Source organism: Pyrgilauda ruficollis, unplaced genomic scaffold (genome assembly GCF_017590135.1).
Source record: "Pyrgilauda ruficollis isolate IOZ18807 unplaced genomic scaffold, ASM1759013v1 scaffold30, whole genome shotgun sequence".
In the NCBI taxonomy this organism is placed as follows: Eukaryota; Metazoa; Chordata; class Aves; order Passeriformes; family Passeridae; genus Pyrgilauda; species Pyrgilauda ruficollis.
Window position 1 is genome coordinate 7,275,014 of NW_024524378.1, and position 22,131 is coordinate 7,297,144.

General features: G+C 40.4%; 1 pseudogene; it reads right to left on the bottom strand.

The window, feature by feature from the left end:
- Positions 1-9,214: 9,214 nt before the first annotated feature.
- LOC121356830 overlaps positions 9,215-22,131 on the bottom strand; it is a 76,421-nt pseudogene continuing 63,504 nt past the window's right edge.

The following is a 22,131-nucleotide window of genomic DNA, read 5'->3' on the forward strand; positions in this document are numbered from 1 at the left end:
GCCGCGGGCGGCCGGCGGCAGCTCCGGGCCCGGCGGGGGCCGCGGCCCAGGCGCCGGGAGGCGGCGGGCGGGCGTCTGCCGGGAGCGGGGGGCGGGAGCAGGTGGCGCCTTTCCGCCCCGTCGGCGCGTTTCGCTCGGGGGTCTCTGCCAGCCCCGGCTGCCATCAGGCTCCTCTGGGCCGTAATTCGGTACAAAGTGTAACCCCGTCCTGTCAATTAACAGCGGCGAGTTAAGAGGTGCGAGCGCGGCGCGCGTTGCAGCTGAGGTGCCTGTTCCCAGCTGTGATCCGACCGGCGGCCTCAGCCTTGCTGCTGCCCGCCCGCCCGGACACAGAGTCACAGAATTGATCAACTTGGAAGAGACCAGATCTGGTCCAAACTCTCTGCTTATGCAGGGTCTTCCTAGAACACATGGCACAGAATTACATCCAGATGGTTCTGGAATATCTCCAGTGAGGCAGACTCCACAGCCTCTCTGGGAAATCTGTTCCAGTGCTCAGCCACTGCATAGTGAAGCTCTTCCTCACATTCAGGTGGAACTTCCTGTGCCTCAGTGTCTGTCCATTGCCTCTTGTCCTACTGCCTGGCACCACCAAGAAGAGTGTGGTTCCATCTGCTTGTCCCCCCTTTTTAGATAATTACAGATATTGACAAAGGAATTCACCCCACATACCCTTCCAGTGAGCGCCCCTGCAACCTAACAGAAGGGCTATCTCTTCTGCTTCTGGTAAGCCAATTGAGTGTTACAGAGTAATGTGTATTTAGCAGGAAGATACAGCTATTTAGCCGCCGTGCAAGACACCTCTGGGTGACCAGCCATGCAGTGACTTGACAAGAAGCAAGGTGGGCGCATAACAGGGCTTGCAGCACCAGGACAGAGAGCGAGGCCAGGCAGGAGGCATGGAATATCTGCCACTGTGGAGAGGGACAGCTACAGAGCACAGGCAGCCACCCATGCTAGCGATCAGAGCAGATGGGGGAGCTGAAATCCATGCTCTTAAGGAGAAACTGCACGTAACACTTGACAACATCAAATGGTCATGACCCAAGTTTGAAATCTCTTCTGAAGGAACAGCATCTCTACTAATCCAATTCCCACTCTGAGCACACCAGGGCAGTGGTTCAAGGATGACTCGGAGGGAAGGCTGCCATTTCCTGACTCACCGTCCCCATTTCCTGTAGCCTGGCCTTTCAAGTCTCCATCGCGTTACCAGCTCCTGAAGTGAACCCTCTTATCGTGTGAAGTACGATGAAGTCACATCCCCCCCCAGACTGTGTCTATACATACTCTCCCTCCTCCATGTTTTTGTCTGGAAATTTGTTGCTCATACTGTTAATAAGAACATTTTTCTCACTAAGATCCAAGTAAAATTATTCATAAAATGAATCAGGTTTGCCAGTAACTGCATGGACTATGAGACTTGATTAAATTATTTTGTACTTATTGATGCACTGATGCTGTAAAAAGCCTTCCTATTGGGCTTTATTCATAAAAAGTTGAAAAGTCACCTGGTAGTGTTCCTCCTGTCAAAAATAGAAGTAGAATGAAGACAGGTATCCAGTAAATGAACCTCCCATTAACAGCAGCGGATCTGAGATAGGGATGATACTCCCCAAAGTATTCCTCACTATCTCAGTGATACGGTGCAGTCTTTATCTGCCTCCTGTGAAAAAAACACAGAAGAACAGACCTAAACAAGAACATACATTGAGAGATTTCACTGTGAGAGGTCACAATCTTATAGCTATAATCTCAACCAATTAGTTGTGTCTGTTTTGGTGTGTTCAGGCAAACCTAATTAACAACTTCAAACAGCATTTTGCAAAATGCCAGGCCTAATCTTAAAATATATAAATCACATGGGAAAACTGCATTTAGCCCCTGATCTGCTCTGTTTATTTCTGCAGAGACCTTTTATGTGGCTCTACTCAGCTTCATTCAAGTCTACAGAACTCTAATAAAAAAGGTGACATTCGCTGGGGTACGTCTCACCCCCAGCAAACTGAGCTTGCCTTGAGTAGCCTTAACAAAATGTATTCTGAGCCCAGTGAATGAGCAAGAAATGCAACCCCTCTGACCATGCCTGCAGTGTCAGGCAATGGCAATTCAGAGCCCTCTGTTTTAAAAAGAAAAAACTGGAGCACTCAAAGCTTTGCACTAGTCTGGAAAAATTACCTTGGAACAAGGGAAGACAAGGGGAGATAAAAAGTGATTCATTTTCTGTGCAAATATCTTGGCTGTGAAGTAAAGCAAGCAAAATTTCCTGAATTTCTGCAAATAAATGTATTTTTATGCAAAGCGGTCAGTAGCAAGAGTGAAGAAATAATGTCCAACAGAAAATGGAAGGGCAAGGGGAAGGGGAGAAGGGGAAGGGAGCAGAAATATGGAGAGAAAATAACAGTGAAATTCATTGTGGAAAGATGCTGTTGATACAACTGCATTGCAACTAATACATGACTAATAGGAAATAAGAAGGTGCTGTATGAGAGAGAAAGAGCAAATGCTCAGAATACTGAAGAGAGAGCCACAAACGAGTTACGAGCCGAGGGGATATTAAAGGCATCTGGCCTGCAGTACACAAGAGTAGTTTTAGCAGGCTGGTCCATACACCTATCTTAGCAATATCCCAAATCCATGCCTTGGGAAACCTTAATGACCACCAATCCTACACAATAATTTGGACTCACAGGAAGGAAATGCAGGCACAGAGGCCAAAAGGACACTGCAGATTGCCTTGATTTGGCCTCCCCCTAGCCACTAGCTTGCTTTTCAGAGCAAGGGCCTTACCGAATGCAGATGGAGCCATAGGTCTGCTTCCTCTGTAAACTCTTCTGACTTGCAATGCTGCGGTCACCCAACTGGAGATCTCCCTAGTGGTGCTTGCAGCCTTGTTTTCCATACCACACACTGGATGGATCCCATTTTCAACATTTACTGTGGATCTTTTCTTTATTTCCTTTGGTCTTCCATCTCTGTTGCCACCAACATGCAAACAATTTAAGAAGAATTCTTTCTGGCTGAGGGAAGCAACATAAAAAAGCAGGGAATAATAGATACAAAATGAGCTTCTGTGCTGAGAAGGGTTCCATGTTGGGCAGACATAATAAAAGCAGCAAGCAAATACAAAATCAATTAACCCATACCAAAAAAATTACCAGGAACGACATGGGAAACAAGTTGCAGAGGTACAAAGCTCAGTCTGTCCTAAGAAAGCCAGAAAGGCTGTTGACAAGTAAGTTTATCATTCTGTGTCCTGCCAACCTCCTATTACAGCATCCAGCAGCCATCTGCCCACCCAAGTCCTACTGTCAAAAGAGCTGTATGTTCTTGCTGACAAATGTAAAGAGTCGTGGAAAAATATGTCCAAACCCCAAAGCCTCACACACAGCACCTTATGGGTTTTAACTCTTATAAAACCACCCTGAGTAATTTCCAAAATCACAGCCAGACCCTAATGAATAACTTTTCATAACAATGTTGTAGATGTTTCTGTTAACATGTTGAGTATATAATTCTTAATTTCTTCATTTGAAGCTACTCTGTGCTAATAGACATTATGTTCCTTTCAGGAGACAGCAGACAACAATGTGGCTGTACTCAAGGGGCATCATCGGGAAGGAGGAGGAAATTGTGCTTTTCCAAGAGCAGTTGAGCAACTTCATGGGGAAAAAATTTCTGGAGTAAAGAACAAATCTTGACAGAGTGGTGAAACACACAAGGAGTAGGAGCCTTCAGCAGAAGCAGAAAGGAGAGGTCTGAGAAACAGAGAAGACATTGCAACCAAGGGCCCAAGCTGATGTAAATATTTCTCTCAGGGTGATGAGAGGGGATTGTGAAGACTTCCTGTCAATGCAGGAAGCCACTGAAAATTTTGAGCTGAGAAAAAGACCAGAATATAAGAACACATATTGCTTACTAGAGGGGAAGGTAGCAATGGGTTAAAAACCTTGTATTTCCACTGTCCCCATGTTTCTTCCTTTAAAAATAATGAATGTTCTGGTTTATCTTCTAATGAAATCATGCTTTTGTTGGCAGAATATATGCTAAAACGTGAATGATAGAGAAGATTAGCATGATACCTGCACAAGTCAGTTTGTGGATGAAGAGAAGTCTCCACAGTACAGCAAAAACATTGACATACTGGAGGAAATCAGTAGCAGGCCACCAGACTGGTTAGGGGGCTGGAGCACAGGCATGAGGAGATGCTTAGAGAGATAATTCAATTCAGCTTGGAGAAGAGGAGGCTCAGAGAAGACCTGACTGTGGAAACTACCTGTCCATAGGCTACAGTCAAGACAGAGTCAGATTCTCCTGCATGTGTCCAATGATAAGCAATGGACTTGAGATGTAGAATGAGAAACTCAAGTATAAGAAAAAATTTTTACCATAAAGATGATACTGGAGTAGGGGGTTGGGTTTTCCATCTTTGAGGGTGTGAAGGACTTGAATAGCCTGAGCTATCTGATCTAGCTGGACCTCTTTGGAGCAGGGGGATGGAGTAGATGACCCCCAGAGGACCCTTCTAATGTAAATTCTTCTGTGATTCTGTGAAACTCGGCTTTCTAGGTTCAAAGAGTTGATGTTTTTAGATATTCATCACCTTAAAGACAAGATGCAAGAAAGATCCTTGTCAGAGACACAACCTGCCCAGGCTGATTAAAAAATGTCATGTCATTTTTGTGAACAGTGTTTATATTCTATGCTGTGGTTGTCATATGAGAAAAGTAATACCTCTTATTTATGTATCCTGCAAGACACTGCTCTTTTGGACCCTTGATTCTGTCTGTTATACCTCTGTGCCATGGTCTCAGCACTTAACTTCCACCAACACTAATCTCTATCTTACTGCTTACCCTTGAAGGATTAAAAAGGTTCTTACAGATAGTAACCTGTATAATTGTAGGATAAACAAGCTCCAGATACAAATAATTTGTTTACTCCTCCTTTTTTTTTTCCTCAAAGGAAATGTGTATCCTCATCCGTTGAGACCATGCTTTGCCTGTCTCCTAAATTACGAATGATAGTTAAAAAAGGCTTAGGTTTTTTACCTGCATATATGCACATGCATATGTTCACATCTACACATGTACACACATACCAGAGATATCAACCCTTGTTTATTTATTTTTTTACATCTCATGCTTTCACAGAAAGCCATACCTTCTGCATGTGCAATGCAGTGGCTCAGCAGTTGTCCCATCCTTTGCTGTGCTGACCCAGCGTGTCTTATGGAGATTTCCAGGATGCATTCTCAATGAGAGAGAGAACTTATACAGGACTACAGTGCCTGCTCTGCAGGCGCAATCTTTACAGTTCTCCCTGCTGCATGGGTGGCTTTGCTCTGTATACCTATCACAGCCCTATCACACTAGAAACACTCCTTTGTGGCAAAACTGCCAAAATGTGAGAGGACATGGGAGTCGCATGTCCTCTCACAGCTGGCCATGCCTTCTCTTAGTGCTAGCTTTTGGGTTCACTTTGCAAGAGATTAATACTGAGAAGAAAAGAAGTCAAGAGCCTGAAGTTCTTTTAGCTCTGCCACAGACTCATTTTCCAGTCCTGAGTAGGCTACTTCACATCCCACATCTCAGCTCCAGCATAGATAAGAGGAGCAATTATAGCAACACCACACCAGAAGCTGTGGTACTTCATATCTGCAGAGGTCTTTGCAAATATAAACTGCACAAAAATTCCTTTCTGTAACCCTTCAAAATAAAATATGCAGAAGCTGGTAATTCTTCCCCATTTCTCTGCTGTCAGGGAGTAAGGAGTAGCCTCAGTGGCAGAATGTTGAGTCTATGATCTATGATCTCAGCAGAGCAAAATTCACCAATTTAATGAGATACTGCAAGTTGCTGAACCATTTCATTGCTTTGGCTCCTCAGAAGTGTCTAGGCATTGATTACAATCACAGAGTGTAAATAATTCTGGTTTGTAACTCCTCATGTGTTTGAACTCTGATGCTGGCATTCCCATGCCATACCATGTTAGACATTCAGACAACTGTGCTGATCACATATTTCCTCTTACTTTAATAAGCCTTTCAGGAATGAACAAGCATTCCCTTGTATACTACTATGGTTCCCATCACTTGATGGTCACACTTAATTAAGCACTATTTTAGTTGAGAGCTGGTTACACTTCATTTCATTAAGTGATTTCATGATCACCAGTGGTACACTGACAGCTCTGTTAGCTGAAGTTATGTGAAAAGGGGCAGCAGAGACAACAGTAACATTTTGCAGCACTTCCTCATCAGTGATTTTCCAGGCACTACCCTTGCAGAGTGCAGCTATGTTTCCATTAGCATTTAGATTTTTGGCTCAAGGCTATCTGAGCCTTGAGGTATGATAGACCATATTGTATTACCAGTACCTTTAGCAATGCTAGTCCCTGAATCCTTAAAGTCATCATTTTTATACAAAGTAGATAGAAAAAATTTCTTCATCTGTTTTCCTTCCTTTAGGTTTTTCTGTTCATAGTCAGCAAATAAATGTGATTAAAGGCCAAAAACCCATTTAAAAAATGTAAGAAATAATCAGTTGTGAAACAATGTTGCAAGGTTCTCCAGTGGGATAAACCAGGCTGTGTTTAAAAACACAGGGCAGTTAACTCTAAAGTATGTGAGTGTCACATCACAGGAACAACACAACCAATGTCACATAATGGACATTCCAAGATACCTTTACAATGGTTGTAAAACCATACATTAAAGCTGCATGCTAGAAGAAGCTTCTCACAACAGTTTACATTCACTCATAGAGATATGTTATGCATAGATGATGTAGTGTTTCAAATGTGCAGGCAATTTTCCTAATTGAATTGGGAATTTTGCACAACTGTACTTCAATCCTAGATCTAAAGTTCAGCCTGCCTGTGCTTTAAGACACATTTCAGTTTAAGAGGGAAAGAATTGTTAGGAAAACATCATCATAATGGAGAGTGAGATGAAAGATATAGATATGTAGTAAAAGCCAAAAATAATGCCAGAGACTTGAGTTTTGTTGTGAAGCCCTTTGTCACTGAAGTTTGGGTTAAAAAATTGTGAAAATTGATAAAATTGTATCTTATATAAAATAGCATCTTTGCTGTATCTAGCTTTTAGTTCAAAATATATGAAGAAATAGCAGACATTTACCATACACTAAGGGAGACAAAAAGAAAAAAGTATCTCGTGCCCAAGAGTGATGATATGACTACATGTTACTGTGATTCCTTTGAGACCTCTTCTATATGAAGATCATGAGAATGACATATTAATTTAAAAATTCCTACCAATTTCATCTGTTTTCACATTCCTGTATGTATGAGGCTATTATCATTTGTGATGAGTTTGTCACTGGAGTCCAGAATATAAAGGAGTGCCTCCTTTCAGTCCTGGGAAGAATTCTCTTTTGTGTGTCTTCACCAACACATATACATTACAAAAACCCAAAACTAAACCCAAACCAAACCAAATAAACAAAGAAACCCTCATCTAGCAATGAAACTAGATACATAATGTATGGAAAAATGCAGCATGCTGTGCCCCACCCAACAGAGTTATGAGAAGTTCCATGTAAATTGTGTGAACTTCTGCTTAGAAATTACACTTGTACTAAAAGGGGAAAAAAAAAGGCAACCCCGCTATGATTTTTACAGCTGGTCAGCCCAAAATATTCTTATAAATAGTTTATATTCCTATAACATCTTTTGCACATATACTCTTCACAGTACCTGTGGTGGATTCACATCACTGTTCCAAATTTAAAGGCAGAGTAAACGATATGCCGAGCATTTAAGTGACCAGTTCAAAATTGTGTAACAAGTTACTGTTATCCTGGCTGTCTCAAGCTCTCATACTCTGGAAACTACACCCCAACTACAATTTGTACTGAGTCATTTAGCCACAGACATGGTAAGCAAAAAAAAAAATTACATTACTCAGGTCTTAAAAAGGTGATACTCTGTGTACTCAATAAATCAAGGAAAAGGAAATCAGCAATGGGCTTTGAACCAAAAATGCAAATTCATGGCAAGATTACTCAGATTTCAGAATCCCAGAGTCACACAGAGTAAGCTCAGTTGGAAGGTACCCACAAGGTTCATCGAGTCCAACTCCCAGCCCTGCACAGGTCACACCATGTTCCAAAGAGTAAATTTGGTTATCAAGATAAGAAATTTTCACTGCCTTAAGAGAAAATCACCAGGGATTTCTATATAGTTCTTCTATCACACAAACCCTAATTCCTTCAAGAAGAATTTGGCATTTTCCAGGTAGGTGAGGCACAGCTCAGTAGTGACAATGACCCTGCTAGTGTACTAATGAGCAAAAGATTACAAACTATAACAGGATCTAAATAAACATTCATTTCCATATCTCTTAGATGGATGATTTGCAGAGCATTTTTTTTCCCTGCATATGACATCTTTTAAATGATCATTTAAAGAGCCTGTCTCATGTGACTTTGAGCATTTCTGGGCTGCCAGTAATATGCATTGACTGGACTCCAGTTTCAAAGTGCTGTGCTTTCTCTATGATGGTACAGAAACAACATTATTAGTATTAAAGACAAATTCCTAAAAGGAAAACTAGAGAACATCCAACAAATCTTTGACTTATACAAAAGTCAGAGCTGCATGATTCAAATACCAGAAATTCACTTTCAGGAATTTTGGCAAGTTTTTATAACTAATAAATTATTACTAGTTTTCCTTGGTATTCATTATAACATTAATAGTGGTGGATTCCTTCTTACATGTTTGGTTTTAATGTCCAAAAATGTGGGCATCCCTCTGGTATTTAACAGAACAAAATTAAACATCAAAATCATTGGAGGAAATCTAAAACATTTTCATTTTTAATAGGCAAATACTCAGAGGCTGAAGACTTAGTCTTCACTGAAAGGCTTTGCCAACATAGCTGCTGCTGATGATTATGATATTTTTCAAGAGACATAGACACAGCATGACAAAAGCATTCTTGACATCCGTCTTTCACATCTTATTTTATATGTCTTCCATAAACATGTGAATTCTCATGTTTTCTCACAAGCATTTAAATTAGTGAATTTTGTAGTCACCAAGCAGCTGAAGGGACACACCTCTGGGGCTACAATCTTTAATGTCAAGATACTACACCTTTTAAGCATGTCTTCCTGGAAGGAATCAAGTGGAAAAGCTCTGATTATGTTTTCCTGAAGAAGAACATGGGTTCCAAAACAAGTGACAAAGCCTAAGAAGGCATGCATGGCTTTGAATCCAGGGGCTGCTCACTGGCATCAGGGCTCTCTGGTGCCAGCTGGAGCCTGAGCCTCTCCTCCAGCAGGAAAGGCATCAAGTCCTTCCTGCTGATCATTCCAAACACTTAATTCTGCAGGTTCTACAGGATCCAATAAGAACATGGATTCTCTCCATGCTCCACATCCTCAATTATACCTAAAACATCAGGAAATACCGTAGTTAAAGAACCATTTTAATTTTTGGTAAACCATAAGTTTCAATCTAAATAAATTGTTATGACTGGAATGCACTCAAGTTTCACAGACTGGAAAAGCAAAGTTGAGGTCCACTTTCTAAGACTTTTCTGGTCTAAGATTTGCTTGAAAATGGTCAGTGACCCCAATGTTTATTAAGTTTTAAACTTTTTTATTGCTGCTATCTCATTACACAACCATTTATGACATTCTATAATATTTTGTAATACACACTTATAAAAATCAGTTCATGTAGAAACATAGGCTGCAAGGAAGAAAATCAATTAAATGGGTGCGAGAAGTGGGCCTACCAGTACTAAACTCTGGTGACTGAAAACTATGAGGGTTTTAATGGTTTCTTGATAGGAACAGACCTAAAGATCATTTTATTGTCAACCAGGCTGGTCTATATAGAGTATGTAGTTGTTCACTAAGACTTTATTTTCCCCATAATTCCATAGTATTATTCCCGTGACTTGGCCAGTTCTGTCAAAGAAGGTGTATTTTGCTTCCCAATGCTATGCTTCCCCAGACAGAGGAAGATTGAAAAAAAGACATGATAAAAGAAAATAAATTAATTTTATTTCACAGCATAGAAAGGCACATCTCTTCTCCCTCTCTCATTTACAGAACAGACCAGGCATTCAAAGACATAAGGAAGAAAACAAATTAAAAGTAAAGAGGTTTCCTCTTTCTATACCGCATGTAATTTTGCTGTGGAAATCACCACTGCAGGAAATCATTGCACCCAGGAAATTCACAATGGATATTTATGTGGATATCAGAAACAGAGCTTTCATGAGTGATAATAACAGGTTGTTGAAAGAGATATTAAACTTTGTTGCTTCAGGGATCACATCAGTATGAAATGTAATTGAGTTCTATAGGTTTCCCACAATAAAAAAGTTGTGTGGCCCAAAGGCATGAGCACTGGACTGGGCCTCAGTTTGAGCTGGCTTCTACTTCCATGTATGACCTCCTCTTGAACTTTGGAAAACCATGTGTCCTCCCTCCACCTCAATTTTCCTATCTATTAAAAAAAACTCTCAAACTAAACTAGATAATGCATATTAGGAGCATTGCGGGTTTTGTAAACTTTCTCTCCTTCTAGCTATTCTCAAAGCAAGGAATTTAGACCAGATGGATCTCAAATGAAGTCTCATCATCTTTACACATGAATTAACAGAAGCAGATTTTGTATCTTTTTAAAGAAAACCCAAGTGAGTTAGGCCTCTGACCTGGATTTCTCAGTGTCGCCCATCTCAGTTTCAATGACTGGAAATTCACCGAGGCAGAAACTGCATTTATTTTGTTTATAATATATTTATTTTAGTCCTTACTCTGTATACCAAACTTATTATTGCTTTTGGACCCAGTATTTTAGTACAGTATTTAGGAAATAAATGTGGCGATGTCATAGGAGGGATTAAAAAAAAAAGGAAAGGGAAAAGAAATATAGTTTTATTTATAGTTGATGTATAGGCACTGTAGTGTAATGGAGTTTAAATCTCAAAAGTGTTGCTTTATATTTGCTTTATAGGACTATAAGAGCCAAATAATGACATTTAAATGATCTATTCCATTAGCATTGTATCATTTTGTCAATCTGGAATGTATTTTAATCAAAAGCCCCCTTGAAATGGTCTCCTTTGTTGTATTTTCTTTTTGGCTCATTTTATCAACATCTGTTATGTTTATACAATATGAATTAAAACTTCGGAATGCTGTTTGTACTCAGCTACTTTTGTTGAGAATGTAACGTCCCAGGATTGGCAGTGTTTATGTAAATCAGTGCGGCTGACACAGCCATCATAAACAAATGAGAAAATATAACAAACATATTGTTCATGGAGGAAATGTTTGTTTTTAGACTTGGCTTCAGTCTTGCCAGATTGATGAAGAGTTGCTGATACCAGGGATCTGTAGTGTAGCGATTCAGCAGCATGGTTGGGCGCGACAGACTGGGCAGCTTCTCCGCTGTTATCTGGAAAAGGCAAGAACGCATTTCTCTTTCCTTCTGTGCAGCACATTAGAGGTTCAAAAGACTCCCAGTTTGACTCCTAACAAAAAGACTTCTAGCAGAGCTACACCAGCAGAACTTGTCCAAACTTTGTAAATTCTTTTGCCAGTAAGACTTAAATTAGCAATTGAAATTAGAGCACTCTTTAGTTACAAATTTTTGTTTTCCTTTACTGTAACTGTATCTCTATTAAGACAATGCCAGTTTTATTGGCTTAGGGGTGAGGTTTTTCATGCTGTTCAGATTCATGCACTAAGTGGTAATTACATGATAGCATAGTGCAGAAATATGCAGCAAAACTGGTATCAGCCATCAGCTGAGCTTCAGCCATTTTCCATAGGAATATCTATTTGAGTACTGGCACCTCATCATACATAACTGCCCTGATCCTTCTTAACATTATTTTGCCAGCCACATTCCCATGTGCAAACCAAGCTTCAGTAACACATGATGACTTTCCAGTTGGGCCTGTATAAATTCCTTAAACGACATTACTACTCTTGCCTTAGAAACTCACAATTTTCTTCCACTACGCTTAACGTTTACTATTATTAAAAATCCTTGGGTCATCTGTCAAGGGGAAGAATGCTACTTGCTTTTCAAGTTTGAGAGCTTTTATAAACACTCATCATTCAGAAAGGTGCTATCCCATATAGAATTAAATATTATAACAATTCTGCTATCCATAGAGAAGTCGAGAAAGAGAAGACTGGAATGGCCTATCTGAGCAAAGAAATTCTTTACCAGCAGTCTTGCACCACTTCCAGACTCTAAGTGGCATTATAGTTTATGAATATGTCCCTGTAAGTTTTCTGATCATCCTTAAATTTAAGTTGAACCTGATCACTTCTTTATCTCGACCACATATGTTGCATAATCTCTTCATTCATGGAGTACTCATCCTAAATCACCCAAATATGCTTATTAAACAAGGAAAGAACTGAAAGAAGAATGGTTACCTTCTCATAGGAGAGCAGATGAAATGGGGAGAAAGATTCATCATTTGTCTCCAGTTCAGAGATGTGCTTTTTCTCCAGCAGTATGCACAGCCTTAACCCGAAGTTAGAGCAGATGACTACATTCATTATAATGGACAAATTTTAAACAGCAAGTACACAATGCTTTAGCATCAGAGATGTGATGACACCACAAGTCCTGTGTGTAGGTTTGGGTTCTTGATAAGAAGGACATCAAACTATTAGAGTGTATCCAGGGGAGGGCAACCAGTATGGTAAAAGGCCTCAAGGACAAGACGTAGGGCAGTGGCTGAGGCTGCTTGTTTTGTTCAGCTTGGAGAAAAGAAGGCTGAGGGATGGACTATCATAGTCTACAACTTCCCCAAGGACAGCAGCAGACTGGGAGGTGCTGATCTGCTCTCTGGTGACCAGCAGTAGGACACAAGGAAATGGAATGAAGCTGCATCAGGAGCATTACTTATGGGTCCCTTCCAATTTGAGATATTCTCTGATTCTAAAGAATTAGTGGGCTGACCACACATTTGGCGTTCCTAAACATCCATTAGCAATAGCAGCATCACACAGATGTTTGCTGATTTAGGTTTGGCATATTAGATTAAAAGACATCACCTATCCTACGTGTTCTTCTTGACTTCTCCTTGACCTTGCCCTTGGCAGGACCAGCTTATGAACTGTGTAGTTTGCAACCAACAAGACAATACCTGTAATAAGCAAATACAATTATCTAGATGCAAGTAGACTGTTGTTGCTTCCCTCATCCTTCTTAAGTAACAGCTACATTAAAACAAGATCTGCCAAAATATTATGTCCTATTTTAAAGCATCACTGAAACCTTCGCTCACAGTACTGCCCTCTAGAGTTCATTAAGACATCTAATATTATTGCTGACTTAGTAATGTTAAAATCGATAATTTTATAAATTAATTTATAATTTCAAACCTTTCTTCAGAGTTCTACCTTTCTGCATTACACAGATAAGGCCTTGTCAAGCAAGATACATAAAATTGTTATTTTTTGTTTATTTTAGTATTTGTTTGCTACACTCACACACATACACACAGATTCCATTCATACTATCCACTTCTCAACTTTTAACTTACATTTTGGTGATAGATACTTTGGGGACCACCACAGATCTTTTTTGTTTGTAGCATACTTAGCATCATGCTAGCCTTATTCTGTGATTACAGCTAGGAGCTAGGAGTTAATACAGTAGTACAGAGTTTTGCAACACACTGCTAAATTATGTGCTTGATAAACTCAGAGGAGAGCAGTTCAGGATGAACTCAAAGGAGAGCAGCAATCTTCATTAGGGCATCAGAAGAAACATAAACAACATACCAAGTGGCTTTTGTGACTGTATCACCAAGTATAAGCTGGGAATTTTTAAACTGAGTATTTCTGTGTACAAAAATACTGTTTTATTCAAACCAATAGGGATGTTATAGGGATTTACTAGTTTTAACATAAATGTCTCCTAGGAAAAATCAGTCTGCTTCAAGGTGTTATTAGCACTCCGCAGCAGAGGGCTTACACTGAGGTCTTTAGCCATTTTAATGATTCCAGGACTCTGTGATTGTAAGAAAACATGCCTGCTTGATCCAAAAGATCCTAGAGACTGGATATGGAAGAACTAGGTTCAAGTCCTTTATTATGAAACACCATTTAAAGATACTCTGTGAGAATCTACCTCTGCATTTTTGTACAGATCTGGAACACATAGTTGAAGAAAGCTATCACTTCCACCTCCCACAAGTTAACATTGGAGAGAGACCCCTTTCTCCTGAAATGGTCAGCTATTGCACTGTGTAATCTTGAAATCTGCATTTTTTTCAATGGCTTTGGTCTCTCATCTAAGATTCTTAAAGGGATTTTTATAAATAAGTATGCCATGCGAGTATAACTTGTAGAAAAACATTAGTTCTGAAGGAAATTAGTGGCACAGCCAGAAATACTAGGAGTCTGTCACCTGCTCCCACCTTTAAAGCACATCCCATTCACAGGACAAAGAAGGAATTGGGTATTCTTCATAACTATTGAAACTTTATTTGTCTCTATTTGATATCTGACTGGCTTTGGTTTTAAAAAATCTCATTCAGATTACTAAAATAATCTGCAGCAGAGCTAATGGCTGAGCAAACACTTTGCCCTGGGTTCACATCTCCCCTCCTGGGAAAATCACTGATCTTCTCTAAGCCTCCTACCACATGCATAACATCATATGGACATGTAGCATAGACAATTAATGGACTTGGTTTTGAGGACAATGATGAGAACACACTAATGAGGCATGCTACAACAGGCAGGACCTCTTCCACTCAGACTATGTTTGGAGGAGAAAATGGAGAAAAGCACAGTATATTCAGAGTATATTCACTGCAGCAGAGGGTATGGAGAAGAAACTAATCCAGTCATTCCCTATGAATTACCTTTTGTGCATTACACAGTTCTGCAAGACTCTCTAAAGGTTCATATTCTACAGTCTTTCACAAAAAAAGGTCTGTAATCATTCTAAGAGACATAAATACACAGATCTAAATTATCTAAATTGTGCTCCGAGATCATCATGCACAGCTCCAAGAAGTCTATTTCAAGAAAGATCACTGGGCCCAGGAATACTCCCAAGACTTTAATCCTAACATATGTAGAGAGCAAGTGTGAAAGTTATGATCCACCCTGATCCTCAGCCAGACTCTGTTTGCTCAGGTCCAAAACACTGTTCAGGTCTGTAGCCCTGTCTGCACCATTTTCCACTTGAACATGATGCTGGACTTAAGGAAACAGTGACATTCACCATGAGCTGAAAGAGCAGAAACATTTGTTCATCACCAGTGTTTTGTTGGCTGGTTTTGGCAGCTCGCAGTTTGCTCGGCACCGCTCTTAACTAAATGCAGCAGGGAGTCACTTAACAAAACTTCGAAAAGTGTGAGAGAAATTTGGATAGTCAAAAAAAAAAAGCACACACAAACACAATGAAGTAAATCGTTGGAACATTTCTGATAAGAATCCAAGCCTATTAAAAACTGCCATATTATGGAGAAAAATGAGCATACATTATTTCACTTGGACTTCCAGAAGTCAGGCTTCAGAGGTATAACAACATCATTCTTTGATGTTACATACAACATCCTTCCTATCACATCATCAAACCTTAGAAAGCAGACCAAACATGTTTCTTGCACTATTTTGTGAGGTTTAACAGGAAGTGCTAAGATTCAGACTTGGACTCTGCAATTGTTCGTTTACTCTTTATTTATTTAAGAAGGAAGAAAACTCTTAAGTAGGGAATCTCATTTCAAAGATACCCTGGCAAGGCATTGCAGTAGTTTCATATGCTCTATCTGTTATAAAGCATGTATCATGAAGATACACCTAATTAAGATAACACATTATTATTCCAATATCCACATGTCAGTTTTGGCATGGAAGTCAGGAATGAAAAGTATCTGACAGCTGATTGTGTCACTCTTCTTGTCAAGATGGCCAATTATCTGAGGAAACTACAAATTCTAAATATTGGGTGAGTGACATAAAAGGAACTACAGCTCCAAGTAGTTGCAAATGAACAGAAGGAACATTAAAAGGTGATGCAACTGGCGAAAGCATTCAGGGCAAGACTCTCCTAAACAGAATGGATAAAATAGCTACACAAAGGGACAGGGGGAAGAGGGAGGATTAAAGAACATGAAGCATCATTTTTTCATTTACTTTAGAAAACTTTAGGCTTATTTCTCCTGCCTTAATCCACCAAAAGTACCTGAGTTTTTTGGATTTTTTTATAGCTGATTTTATCTATTGTTTTGGCCAATATTCAATGCAATCATTTGCCTGACTTGAAATAGTGTTGTGCTTTTTTAAACTTGTAAAAAAGAGTATTCTGCATATGGTGACCTAGACAGTAGAGAAGGACTAGGTCATCACATATCAGGAACTGTTTTAAATCAACCAAGTCTTCATCTTACACAATAAAATCTCAGGGTTACCGGGTTGTTTCAGGTTAGGCAGCCTAAATCATTACTGTTTACTTAATATTTCGTTCTTCAAATGAAGAGGGAGCGTTGCATGAATTTTTGGCATCTTACCTAAAAGATGATAAAAAGGTCACTATCAAGTACTAGGCTGAGGTTTTCCAGAGCAAAGATCAAATTCTGTCTATGCTACAGCTTTTCAAAGGATACTGAGCAAATATTTAATCTCTGTACCTCAGTTTTCAAATCTACAATACAGAGATTTCATTTACGTCAGGGCTGTGTTTTGAAGTTAATACTCATTACTTAAGTTGCCAGTTGTCAGGTTTTATAGGCAACATCATCAGGGTGAATGAGCAGACGGCAAGTCCACAGCCTCAACAGGAAAATGCAAAGGCAGCTGTTAATAAATTGTAAATGCAAACTTTATTTTTCAGACCTGCAGAAAGGCTAGATTTTAGAAATGTATGAAGACTTAAAAGTCAGATTTGTATTTCCCTACAAGCTGGCTTGCTGCTAGGCAGACTTTGAATTTCAGAAGAGCCTACCACACATATAAATGGCAGGACAAGCATGTGATCAGTCTTTCCATTCACACACCAGTTTTCCCCATGCCTATATTTGATTTCGACATTTAACAACACTCTGCACTTGCCTAAAAGCCACCCACATGCTGCAGTGTGGCTGCATACGTTTTTAATTTGGCTTTTTGCGTTAGCACACAGCCTCTGCAACACTCCAGTTTTCCCTGCAAAAGGCTCCATCACAAAGTCCTGCAGCACCTGCACAATTATTTGTAAGGCCAAGCAGGCCTACTTATTTTAAAAGTATCATATAATGTTGTTCTTTGGAAGAAACTTTTCGCACTTTGGATATGAAATAAAACCACTGCCACAGACTCTATAAACCTTCCTCCATCTGTGTTATTCACGAGCTACAGTGCCCCAGGACCCTGACAATGCATGGGAGGATTGTAATGTCCAGGGCTTTTGTTGAAAGTACTGAATTCCATTTATTTAAATAGGCAAGATTACTGTATAGTGTATCATTGAAATAAACTAGAGCAGCTCTTCAAAAGCAGGAGGCTGGACAGTAAAAACAATCAATGTGCTGACAGACTCTACTCTCTAACATGAAAACCAAGTAATCACAAAGGCACTTTGGTACTGCCATCAGATATTGCTGTCAGCTCCCTAGTCTGCACACCTAAAAATAGTTTTCAAATCCTTAATATGCTTCCCCTTCCCTTTTTTCTTCTTTGCTGGCTGAGTTCAGATGAAGTCTTCAAACCACTGCCAAAGGTGTTTCTAGCTTTGATCAGACCTGGTAGAATCACCATTGCCCAGAACATACAGCGAAGGCACAGTGAAAAGGAAGGGGGAAAGTTGACCGTGATCCTCTGGTAAGAAACAAAACCCCATTTTTATCTCCATTTATTGCATGAACTTAGCAGACTTCTGTGTTTGATTGAGTAACTTTGCATTCTTGTGCTCTAAACTTAGCAATCTCTCCACAACAGTGCCAGAAGGAAAAGGCTCTCCAGCAATCTTTCAAACCCATATCAGTTATTTTGAAAGTGCCAGCAGCAAGGCTGTCACAATATTAAGGTAGATATCACTAGCTCAGTAATTAATTTGTGAATTAAATGTTTCAAGTCTCCATTCATCTTTAACTTTCCTTTCTCTAAGCTGTTGCACCACATCACTACTGAAGGCAAGTACTTCTTCTCTTGCTAACGAAAATAAAAGTATTACCTTATTAAAACAGTGTGTGAGGACTCTCTGAACACATGTGCATGCACAAGCCTTGAGAGCAGTGTTTCATTAGTCCCAGCTGGGAGTGCAGATTAAAGAAAAATGCCAGAAACCATACCTACAGTCTGACATATCTAAGATATGTTGCAATGCCTGATATGTTCTGTGGGAAAGGAGATCTATATGCTATACTCAGCTTCACTGAAGTGCTTGGCAGAAAGCATTCCTGACTCACAACAGTGTCTGTTCACTGGACTGGCCAGAGGGGAGTCATACCTAATAAACTGCCATAAAATACACATACACACACCACTTTGGATCATTGATTTCACTGCTAAAGGATGTTACTGTGTATTACAGCTTTAAGTTTTCAACTTTGTCATATTTTCTAAACTCTGATCTCTTCAATTTACTTTCAGTTATGTGACATTCCCCTTTAGCAGAGCGAAAGCATGCATTAGCTAAACAATGTGGTTTGGATTTAGCGTTCCCATGCATCATTGTGAAAATGTTTGTCTCAGCAATAGTGTCATTATTGTTACTGGGAACAGCTGCTCTACTATGTCTTCTGATTGAGGAGAGCAGAGTATCTCCCTTCCCATACCACCTCACAAGCAGGGAATCTAAAGCAGGACCTTTGAGTAGAAGTAGTTCATGAGCACACAGTATTCTGTACCTGGCTTCCTCCTACCACAAAGGAAGCAGAAAGTGCAGGAGCGCAGCAAAGAACAGCAGCAAAATAAATATTGCCAATATTTAGAAATATAAATAAATATAGAAATGAAGTTTGGCTCCCTCCTCTGGCAGTTCTTCTGGATCTGAACTGGGGACTAACCTGAGGCAGAAATCCTCCTCACTCAGGTGCAGCTTTCTGGCAGCTCAGCTCCATTAGACATGACATCCTTTGAGCGAGAATTGGAGCAGGGAGTTTGCTGCTGATCAAGCGGATGTTTAATATCTCCCTTGAGTTTCTGAAGTAGAAAGATGTAACTCTCAGCATTCTTGCCAGTGCTCCCAGCCCCACTGAAGTCAGTTTCCACGTCCAGATCTACAAGAGCGCTGGAGTCCTGCTGGGTTTGCTGGGAGCATCCCAGCGGCAATGCTGTGCTCTGCCGGCCTGTGCAGCTCGGCTCAGGCCAGCTGGACATTTTTAAGGAAAGCTTACAAAACATATTTGTGTGATTACACAAAACAGCAGGCTTTAACTCACCTTTCAGAACAGGACCTTCAGAGGTAATTAAGTTTTATTTTAAGATGGATTGAATCTGGTTTCCAGGGTATTAGACCTTTTGAAATGTCTTTGGATGGGAAGCCATGTTTTCAGTCAGCAGGCATTTCTGCAAGTCCAGCCTCTAGTAACATTTTAGCTACATGAAGACCACAGCTTTTGGATGTATTTTATCTTTTGAAAGGATCTTAGATTCCCAACTTTGTCCTGAAAATTAAGTACTGTAAACACTACATTTGTATCAAACAAACTTAAGTAAGGTAATCACACAGTCAATACACTCTTGTGTAGCATATCCTTAACATACAATAATAAAACCATAGAATGGATTGGATTGCAAGGGATCTTAGAGATAATCTAGCTCCAGCCCTGCATAGGCATGGACATCTCCCATAGACCAAGCTGGTCAAAGACCCATCCAGCCTGGCCTTGAATGCTTCCAGGGGTGGGGTATCCAACTGTGATAAAACAGTTTGAACAAGCATGGTAAAGCACCAGGGTTTTAGACAACTTTACCTTGAATATTTTATTTAAATTTCGTTTTGGCTTCAAAGTAGCTATTTCAATCAACCACAAATGCTGAAGTTCCGGTAAACTTGATGGGTGAGAAGAGATGGGGTTTCCTAGGTGAAAAAATACACACAAAAATGCAGACACAATGTCAAATAATTTCACATCCCCCTACAGAAGTAGCATAAAACCAAGTTTTACCCATTTCTGCTTAGACAGTTATATTCTGTACAGTCTGCTTACCATCAGCGATATCGTGGTTTCTGCATAATTACTTTATCCCAGTCGAATTAAATCAAGCAAAAAAAAAAAAATCCTTCATCTAAAAGATAGACAAACAGAATGCAGAGTAATGGCTAACAGCTGTGTAGGTAAGAGTACAGAGGCAAGCACAGGGAATCCAGCCCTCAGCCTGACAGGAGGAGAGGTACGTATGGTACAGATCTGAGAGCCTCAGGCGTGAACAAAATGGCTTATTTGTTATGGTAAAATTCCCAAACAGGCTACTCAGTGGTATTTGTCAACCTCGTATTTTCTCCAGGAAAATTGTCTCGCAGCTGTGTTCGAGGCAGAAATTAAGATTGCTGGGCAGCATTCCAGCTTTTGACTCTCTTCACCATTTTTCCTCAAAGGACACAGAGGGGACAGCTCCTGATCTAACAAGACTCCAGCATGCACCTGCTTTACTTCAACGGACACCAGGAGGATTTAACCACAGTATGGAAAAGCTGCTCCCTAATTTTCCTTAGCAAAAGGGAAGGCACAAGCAAAAAACGCCACCAACATCAGAACAGTCCCTGGGAGGAACATGGGAACTGACTCTTCATCAGTCACAAATGTGCAGGAAACGTACATAAAACAAGGAATAAACAGCATCCCAGGAAAAAAACATCTAGGTAGAAAGCGCGTTGTCATCCATTACACATGCCTGTAGAGGGAGGCAATCAGAGGATGCAAAGCATGGCAACAAAGGTGTTGCTGCTGACCATGGAATATCATCACCCTACATGTTATATCCCAGACGTGTCCACAGACAGGGAAAAGAAATTCATTACCTACAGTTTTTCTCCTCAAATCCTCCATGTCTTCTGGTTTTATTGTGCTTTACATTATGAAGTAACCTCTGGCAAAGAAGATGGAGCAGCAAAACACAAGTGATGATATGTCTAATCTCTTCATCATGTCAAAGAACCACTTCATTGCCCCACAATGGCCCTGCACCAGTACATTGTAACATATGTGGAAATGAAAAAAATAGCTCTTTTTTCAGATTTGGTCTCACAGAAATTAGGCAGAAGCATAACTCTATCTTTTCGCACTGGAGGAGGATCTGGAGCCACAATCTAGAGCAGCCAAGACAAAAGAGAGCCAAGGGACCTCCCAACAACTCCTCAATATGCATTTACAGCCTCATGCTGTTTCTCTGGCAGAAACGGCCTGGGAAGGAGGGCAGTGGTCCTATCCTCAGGTCACTCTGAAGAATGAATTCCACCTAGCCAGGAGGGCATGTCATTGAGGGCATGACATTTACAGCTCTCAGCGGACTCAGGGCTAACACATTCATAAACAGCTCAGCTCAGCTGCAGTCACTGGGGGGGCAACAGGGGAGGCATTTCAGCTGCAGTGCGAAAGAATAGCCTGTTTTGTTCTGATGTGCAAGTATCATCACTACTGTGGGAGAAATGAAGGGGGCCAACCAGTTCCTCAACCCCCTGTGCTGCGCACAGTAAATCGATCAACCAACCAATGCATCCAGTTCACCATCAAGTTCTGTGCATGCCTGGGAAACCCCTGCAGAGTTCAGTTTGACGAACGTGTAGCCACACGTTCCTCAAACTGAACTCTGCAAGGGTTTCCCAGGCATGCACAGAGCTCTGACTGTGGCAAAGTGTCAAATGTATTACTCTAAGGAGATCTTTGTTTTGGAAACTTGCTTCTCAGCTACAGCTTGCTTCCTCTTTAACAATTTTAAAGCCAAGAAGTTTTCTTTAGTTGTTGCTTTTGTTTTTATTTTCTATTGCTTGCTCAGCTGGGGAAGATAACAGTTTCAGATTTAGGTCACCCATGGTAAAACGTGTTTGGTGATCTCATCTTGATCCCCAGTGGGTAACCATGCAGATCACAAAGAGCAGGAGAAAAATCTAGCCCCGCTAGACAGATCTGGAAGATCTGGGGGAGAGGGGGAAGCACGTCTGCGTTTTTCTTTAATAAAATTGGAA